The following is an 8,914-nucleotide window of genomic DNA, read 5'->3' as shown; positions in this document are numbered from 1 at the left end:
CTTTGTAAGTATTCATCTAGTGGACATGTCCATATCCTCTTCTGCTGAAGTGCAAATTAGCTGGGGGAGCATGTCTCCTTCTCATGCATACGCCAGCCCAGCCAATCAGAACTTTAGGAGCGGATGAAATGGACATTTCCACTAGGTGGGCACAGAATACATCCCGTGTTCTCTGTCCTATCTTTCCACCCTTCTCCATGTATTTTACTCAGTAAACTACTGGTTCAGCATGTTGGTCACCTTAATCAATCTTCCAGTAGCTCAGCACTTAAAAGGTATACAATACAAATAAGGCACTGTAAACCCAAGCAGTTAGGCTGGCGATTGCTGCTGTTATGCACCATACAGGCTGAAGCAATGGCTTCACCGTAGCTTTCCAAGTTAACTTTACTGAACTTTGAATTTAGAGAAAACAGAATATAAAAACAGACTAGCATCTTTTTATGTGCTTCACCACTCTGCTTTTTTGTGTTACTAAAATAAGTATATTGAACCTAAATGAAGTAAAAAGACAAGGAACTTGTGTCACTAATTTCATTTCACGGTCTTTTTAAAAGTATAGCAAGATTTTTTAATTGCATTACGAGTTGTTACCTATGTTTCGATCTTAATGTTCATTTCTCATGCTCCAAATAGGGCTACAACTGTTCCCTCATTTACAGCTATCAAGGCCTTATGGCAACTTTGGAAGCTCTCTGAACTGAGTAAATGCTATGCATTGCATAATTTCTTAATACATTTTCATGGCTGCCTTTAACCTCTATAGTTCCTCATTAAAGCCAGCATCTATCTTGTGGCCACCTTTAAAGACCTTGTAGTAATGTATGCCTAACAAGAAAGATGGGTGCTTTGTAGTGCTAGTATGCTCTAAGTAAATCGTTTTATGCAAAAATTGCTGACATAATTGTCTGACAAATACTGCATCATGTTTGCTATTTTGCCTTCTGTTTCAATTTCACTGCATCTATACATTTTACCAGTGCATGAGTAGAGTTCAAGGCTGTTCTTTAACATGCTCATGAGCACTTATCATGATCAGTTCCCCAATAAGTGGTTTTGCTGTAGAGAATACAGGAATATGAGCAAAATTGACATGGAACCAACATATAGATAACGTCTGCATGACTGCCTATCAAAAGTTATATTTTCTTAGAAAAAAGAACTGGAACGTGCATCGCGTAATGTAAAACTTATTGCATACACCGCCTTCATTAGGATGATACTAGAATATTCAGCGTTGTTTGGAGTCCCCATCAAGTGACGCTCAAGAGGAAGTTGGAAATGATACAGAGTCTGGCAGCGCGTTTTATTTGTTCGACATACCGAAGGAAGGAATCGGTCACGCTTATGTTACAGCGTTGCAACTTCGATCTTCTTGAGGTACGTAGGAAAAAATATAGGCTGAAGGTGCTTTATCAAATAATGCAGGATCAACTTAAGATTGGTAAGCTCAAATATCTACATGCTCCAGGCAAAAGATACCTGCGAACTAACCACGACTACGTCATAAAGCCGGACCATACCAACAGTGATACATATCGATACTCATTTTTCCTGGATGCGATAGAAATGTGGAACCAATTGCCAAACGCTATTGTTAGCCTAAAAGATGTCACCGACTTTGAAAATGCTGCTGAGGCATATTTATGGGAGTTTTCGATTTAGTTTTGAAGTTCCAAGTGATATGTGCGACTTGATATTCATTGTACGTATTTTGATAAATGTCAGAAGTGTGCTGAACAGCATTCAAGTGAACATCTTATTAACTGTGAATTGACAAGTGTTAAGCAACTTTATGTAGATTGACATTGTCCATATTTGATTTATGTAATTGTATTGTCCTCTCTGTTATGACCCTCTATGAGGGTTGACAGTATTAATAAATAAATAAATAGACAACAAGGAATGTGGGTAAGAACACTTTATTTTCAGCACACATGTTTTTTTAATGAACTGCTGTTATACTGCTAAAATCTGCACATTTAATAAAAGTACACTGCTCTGCTTCATCACTCCATGCTAAGTGCAAGTATACTGTACCAGGAAGTCAAACCAAGACGTGGGATGTTCAGTCTGTGAAAATAAGAACGAGTTTGAAACATTAACGTGCAAAAACTAAAGCACACTCAAGAAAATAAACACAGCACAGGAACATATCCAATGAATCAGAATTACCTTTGAGAGCAAACATATAGTTTCTATGGCACAGTGAAGAAACCTTATTCCTCCAGCTCTTTTTGTGCGCGAGAAAATATGAAAGTGCATGCGTTCTCCCTATATTGTGTATCTGTCACCTTTTCACACACAACAAAGATGTTGTCTCAATGTGCCCAACTGTCTTTGCATATCCATTTCTCTGCTCCCATACCATGATACCTACAGTTAAAGGCTGTAGCAATGCTTAGCTTGAATGAACCAACACAAGCTACATGCACTGTGCTGTTGAACATGGCATTGTAAGTTAGATTCATGCACAGCACATTCATGTGCCATAGACATTTGATTGTGATTGTAGGCGAGATAAATAAAAAGAAGGTATGTAAATAAGAATATTCCCTAATAAGCTGTGCAGAAGTGCTCTCCCGTTTGGACAGAAGCCAAGCACAGCTGCAGTGAACAAGAAGCCAACTTATACAACATTTAAAATCTAGGATCTAAATGTACAGATTTTTCTGAATTCATGGTCGAAAATCTAGGCGTTAAAGGTGACAAGCATTTAAACAGGTCTCTATTCGGACTGGTAATGCTATGTGTCACCTAGTTTGATAAAATATGCCATATCACAGGTCTCCCAAGCTACGGCTGCTGTCCAGTTGCAAGTGCAAATCACTCAATTATGTCTAGGGCACGTTTGAGCAAAAAGCAGCCAAGATTACTGTGCCATTGAGATCTATTTCCTGACATCTGATTTCTTCTCAGACAGCTACCTCTCAAAAAACACCTTCACAACAACATAACCCAAACCTTTCTTGAGTAAAGCCATCACACTGGTCCTTGAACACTAATTACACAGTGGCTCTTCGTGATGTAATGTTATGTACGTCAGCACCTAACAAAGTACAGGAAAATTTAATAATGGCAGCGTGACAGGTACACAAAAAAGTAAAGGGATATAACATCACACAGGCTGCCATCAGTGTTCATATCTCCATTTCAATGTGGATGTTTTTAGCAGTGAATACATGTTCTCATTAAAATGAGTCATATTATTACAAAAGCGAAGGGCAAGGGTCTTTACATTCTAAACTGACAAATGTGCTTTATTACGATTCACCGCAATACAGGAGGTGTTTTGCAGTGAACCATCACATAAGGTTTTGGCTAACTACAGCGGGCGTGTCCTGCAGCGGGGCCTCTTGTGTATTGCGGTAAAGCGTATTATTGTGACAAGAGCTAACCTGGCATGTATGGCTTTAGCCAACAAAAGTTCTCAAGACATCATGCATCCTGCCACGAAAATCTGCTTTGATGAGAGTAGAACATTAGGTTAGTCGCTGACAGAAACCATACATTCCAGATTCACGTAAATCTTTCCCAATATCGGCATGCTTCACCGCAACACACAAATATGTTGCGGTGATAACGGTGGTCGAACAGGCTGGTGCAAATGTTTCCACAGGGGAGCGTGCCTTCATCAGGGCAACTGCTTTCCTTGGCAGTTTTCATATACGTGAGTCCCCCCAACTCCCAACAGGGGAGATTTACCTGGACCTTTGCCAAGAGACGTACCGACAAGCGTTTGGTAGTGGCTGGTAGAGATGCAGGAGTCTAAAAAGCATTGCGAAATTCGGTTCCGTAAGGTTAGCTTCACCGCAATACACATATGTTAAGCGGTTAGACATACAAAATATGTTGCGGTGAATCATAGCAAGGGTACCTGGCCTTTGATGCAAAGCAGCTTCCCAAGAGGCACGGTAATCCCGTGGCTAGTTATGCAGTTCCCCGCATGCGAGTGAGTTCCCTGCGTTCGGCGGTTTTCCAGTGACATACAAAATTACATTGATTGACTGTGTTGCAAATGGGCGACGGCACCATATGCTGATGCAAAAGCGTCGTTTCGCTTTCGAAAACTGCGCTCGGCTAAAGAGAACAACCTTGACTCGCATATGACCAAAGCAGTTGAACAGGAAACTACGAAATTACGTAGCTATTATGGAAGAAATCAACAGCTCAGAAAAAAATGGCCGTGTAAACATTAACTGGCTTACGAGGTCGACAAACCAACGGTTCAAAGCATCACAGCCACGTCCGAAATAGCGCTGAAGGCCGGCCAGTACACTTAGGTGCCTCGACGCGCGTAATGTAACAGGAGACGGCAGGTGCACGCGTACATCATTAAGGAACACATGCTATTTATGTCGGTGAAAGCGGTCACTCTTCAGTTCTGACATGCTTCACCGCATAACACTAGTCTACTGTGGCGAAGCTGACTTCAGGACGCCGATTTCTTCAACTCATTTAGCGAGGCAGGTCCGTTTATCACGCTTGGCAACGTTTGACATTTTCTGCCTTAATTTAGTTTGTTCTTTTTAATTTTCCTATCACAGTGACCCTGTATCACGCAGTAGCAGAGCTAGTGCCGCGTCTTAACTGCGTTAGGAAAGGCAAGCGTGTATGCAGCAGGCACGGCGGCATTGGCTCTTGTTTGGAAACTTCAAGAGACGCTCTTCCGCGCAGCGATGTCATTTGTATTATTAAAAGAATGCAGGTGATGATTAAATGAGCCGCAGCAAAGCTGTAAAAAAGCAGTAGTAATGCTGTTCTGAGATCCTCTCGCTCGAGCGAGATGGTCTTAGAAAAAAAGCGCGATGTAACGCGATCTGACGGAACAGCTCGTCATGCCAGTGTTTTCTTACGTCCTCGTTCTTTCGCGCATCCTCCCCTGAACCAGACTACTGAATGGTTCTGTGCACGCACTGACGATCCTGACGGAGGCAATACCACTCACATGAGCAGCTCCATATAAGATGCCACGGCCCATTCCACATGCCGGCTGCAATTTGACGCGGCCAGGAGGCAAAATATGCGCACAAGGTACCTAACGGTAACGCATCAAACTGCTCACAGCCCCAATCCTTTATTACACGCATATAGCTTGGAAAGATGAATTACTCACGCTCTAAGTGGGCACGGAATACGGACCGTTTCGCAGCGCAGCCGGCTCCGTAAGACGGCCGCCATGGAAATGAGCGGATGTGACATCATGGGTTATAGCGGACGTGACGTCATAGGTGAACGTAGACATTTCGGGCACCTTTCGTCTGCTGTGCCCCGGGCACAGCAGACGCGGCCTAGAGGAAAACCTGGGCCGGAAAAGCCGTGTCTGCTGTGCCCAGGGCACAGCAGACGAAAGGTGCCCGAAATGTCTACGTTTACCTATGACGTCACGTCCGCTATAACCCATGATGTCACATCCGCTCATTTCCATGGCGGCCGTCTTACGGAGCCGGCTACGCTGCGAAACGGTCCGTATTCTGTGCCCACTTAGAGCGTGAGTAATTCATCTTTCCACGCTATATGCGTGTAATAAAGGATTGGGGCTGTGAGCAGTTTGATGCGTTACCATTAGGTACCTTGTGCGCATATTTTGCCTCCTGGCCGCGTCAAATTGCAGCCGGCATGTGGAATGGCCCGTGGCATAGCTGCTCATGTGAGTGGTATTGCCTCCGTCAGGATCGTCAGTGCGTGCACAGAACCATTCAGTAGTCTGGTTCAGGGGAGTATGCGCGAAAGAACGAAAACGTAAGAAAACACTGGCATGACGAGCTGTTCCGTCAGATCGCGTTACATCGCGCTTTCTTGCTAAGGCCATCTCGCTCGAGCGAGAGGATCTTAGAACAGCATTACTACTGCTTTTTTACAGCTTTGCTGCGGCTCATTTAATCATCACCTGCATTCTTTTAATAATACAAATGACATCGCTGCGCGGAAGAGCGTCTCTTGAAGTTTCCAAACAAGAGCCAATGCCGCCGTGCCTGCTGCATACACGCTTGCCTTTCCTAACGCAGTTAAGACGCGGCACTAGCTCTGCTACTGCGTGATACAGGGTCACTGTGATAAGAAAATTAAAAAGAACAAACGAAATTAAGGCAGAAAATGTCAAACGTTGCCAAGCGTGATAAACGGACCTGCCTCGCTAGATGAATTGAAGAAATTGGCGTCCTGAAGTCACCTTCTCCGCAGTAGACTGGTGTTACGCGGTTAAGCATGTGAAAACTGAAGAGTGACCGCTTTCACCGACATAAATAGTATGTGTTCCTTAATGATGTACGCGTGCACCTGCCGTCTCCTGTTACATTACGCGCGTCGAGGCACCTAAGTGTACTGGCCGGCCTTCAGCGCTATTTCGGACGTGGCTGTGATGCTTTGAACCGTTGGTTTGTCGACCTCGTAAGCCAGTTAATGTTTACACGGCCATTTTTTTCTGAGCTGTTGGTTTCTTCCATAATAGCTACGTAATTTCGTAGTTTCCTGTTCAATTGCTTTGGTCATATGCGAGTCAAGGTGTTCTCTTTAGCCGAGCGCATTTTTCGAAAGCGAAACGACGCTTTTGCATCAGCATATAGTGCCGTCGCCCATTTACAACACAGTCAATCAATGTAATTTTGTATGTCACTGGGAAACCGCCGAGCGCAGGGAACTCACTCGCATGCGGGGAACTGCATAACTAGCCACGGGATTACCGCGCCTCTTGGGAAGCTGCTTTGCATCAAAGGCCAGGTACCCTTGCTATGATTCACCGCAACATATTTTGTATGTCTAACCGCTTAACATATTTGTATTGCGGTGAAGCTAACCTTACGGAACCAAATTTCGCAACGCTTTTTAGACTCCTACATCTCTACCAGGCACTACCAAACGCTTGTCGGTACGTCTCTTGGCAAAGGTCCAGGTAAATCTCCCCTGTTGGGAGTTGGGGGGACTCACGTATATGAAAACTGCCAAGGAAAGCAGTTGCCCTGATGAAGGCACGCTCCCCTGTGGAAACATTTGCACCAGCCTGTTCGACCACCGTTATCACCGCAACATATTTGTGTGTTGCGGTGAAGCATGCCGATATTGGGAAAGATTTACGTGAATCTGGAATGTATGGTTTCTGTCAGCGACTAACCTAATGTTCTACTCTCATCAAAGCAGATTTTCGTGGCAGGATGCATGATGTCTTGAGAACTTTTGTTGGCTAAAGCCATACATGCCAGGTTAGCTCTTGTCACAATAATACGCTTTACCGCAATACACAAGAGGCCCCGCTGCAGGACACGCCCGCCGTAGTTAGCCAAAACCTTATGTGATGGTTCACTGCAAAACACCTCCTGTATTGCGGTGAATCGTAATAAAGCACATTTGTCAGTTTAGAATGTAAAGACCCTCGCCCTTCGCTTTTGTAATAATATGACTCATTTTAATGAGAACATGTATTCACTGCTAAAAACATCCACATTGAAATGGAGATATGAACACTGATGGCAGCCTGTGTGATGTTATATCCCTTTACTTTTTTGTGTACCTGTCACGCTGCCATTATTAAATTTTCCTGTACTTTGTTAGGTGCTGACGTACATAACATTACATCACAAAGAGCCACTGTGTAATTAGTGTTCAAGGACCAGTGTGATGGCTTTACTCAAGAAAGGTTTGGGTTATGTTGTTGTGAAGGTGTTTTTTGAGAGGTAGCTGTCTGAGAAGAAATCAGATGTCAGGAAATAGATCTCAATGGCACAGTAATTAATCTTGGCTGCTTTTTGCTCAAACGTGCCCTAGACATAATTGAGTGATTTGCACTTGCAACTGGACAGCAGCCGTAGCTTGGGAGACCTGTGATATGGCATATTTTATCAAACTAGGTGACACATAGCATTACCAGTCCGAATAGAGACCTGTTTAAATGTTTGTCACCTTTAACGCCTAGATTTTCGACCATGAATTCAGAAAAATCTGTAGCACATTTAGAACCTAGATTTTAAATGCTGTATAAGTTGGCTTCTTGTTCACTGCAGCTGTGCTCGGCTTCTGTCCAAACGGTAGAGCACTTCTGCACAGCTTATTAGGGAATATTCTAATCTACATACCTTCTTTTTATTTATCTCGCCTACAATCACAATCAAATGTTTATGGCACATGAATGTGCTGTGCATGAATCTAACTTACAATGCCATGTTCAACAGCACAGTGCATGTAGCTTGTGTTGGTTCATTCAAACTAAGCATTGCTACAGCCTTTAACTGTAGGTATCATGGTATGAGAGCAGAGAAATGGATATGCAAAGACAGTTGGGCACATTGAAACAACATCTTTGTTGTGTGTGAAAAGGTGACAGATACACAATATGGGGAGTACGCATGCACTTTCATATTTTCTTGCGCACAAAAAAAGCCGGAGGAATAAGGTTTCTTCACTGTGCCATAGAAACTATATGTTTGCTCTCAAAGGTAATTCTGATTCATTGGATATGTTCCTGTGCTGTGTTTATTTTCTTGAGTGTGCTTTAGTTTTTGCGCATTAATGTTTCAAACTCGTTTTTATTTTCACAGACTGAACATCCCACGTCTTCGTTTGACTTCCTCGTACAGGATACTTGCACTTAGCATGAAGTGATGAAGCATAGCAGTGTACTTTTATTAAATGTGCAGATTTTAGCAGTATAACAGCAGTTCATTAAAAAAACATGTGTGCTGAAAATAAAGTGTTCTTACCCACATTCCTCGTTGTCTATTTATTTATTTATTAATACTGTCAACCCTCATAGAGGGTCATAACAGAAAGGACAATACAATTACATAAATCAAATATGGACAATGTCAATGTACGTAAAGTTGCTTAACACTTGTCAATTCACAGTTAATAACATGTTCACTTGAATGCAGTTCAGCACACTTCTGACATTTATCAAAATACGTACAATGAATATCAAGTC

General features: G+C 42.9%; 2 long non-coding RNA genes across 2 annotated transcripts; one reads left to right on the top strand and one right to left on the bottom strand.

Moving 5' to 3' along the window:
• Positions 1-1,906: 1,906 nt before the first annotated feature.
• On the bottom strand, positions 1,907-5,272 carry LOC129384444 (uncharacterized). Its single transcript, XR_008612164.1, has 2 exons — positions 5,117-5,272; positions 1,907-4,993 (listed from the first exon to the last, which is right to left on the bottom strand). It is a non-coding gene; the product is annotated as an uncharacterized lncRNA (long non-coding RNA).
• Positions 5,273-5,418: 146 nt separating this feature from the next.
• LOC129384443 (uncharacterized) lies at positions 5,419-8,698 on the top strand. Its single transcript, XR_008612163.2, has 2 exons — positions 5,419-5,491; positions 8,532-8,698. It is a non-coding gene; the product is annotated as an uncharacterized lncRNA (long non-coding RNA).
• The last annotated feature ends 216 nt before the right edge of the window (positions 8,699-8,914 follow it).

Source organism: Dermacentor andersoni, chromosome 9 (genome assembly GCF_023375885.2).
Source record: "Dermacentor andersoni chromosome 9, qqDerAnde1_hic_scaffold, whole genome shotgun sequence".
Lineage (NCBI taxonomy): Eukaryota > Metazoa > Arthropoda > Arachnida > Ixodida > Ixodidae > Dermacentor > Dermacentor andersoni.
Note: the sequence above shows the minus strand (reverse complement) of the source record. Positions and strands in the feature narration are given on the sequence as shown.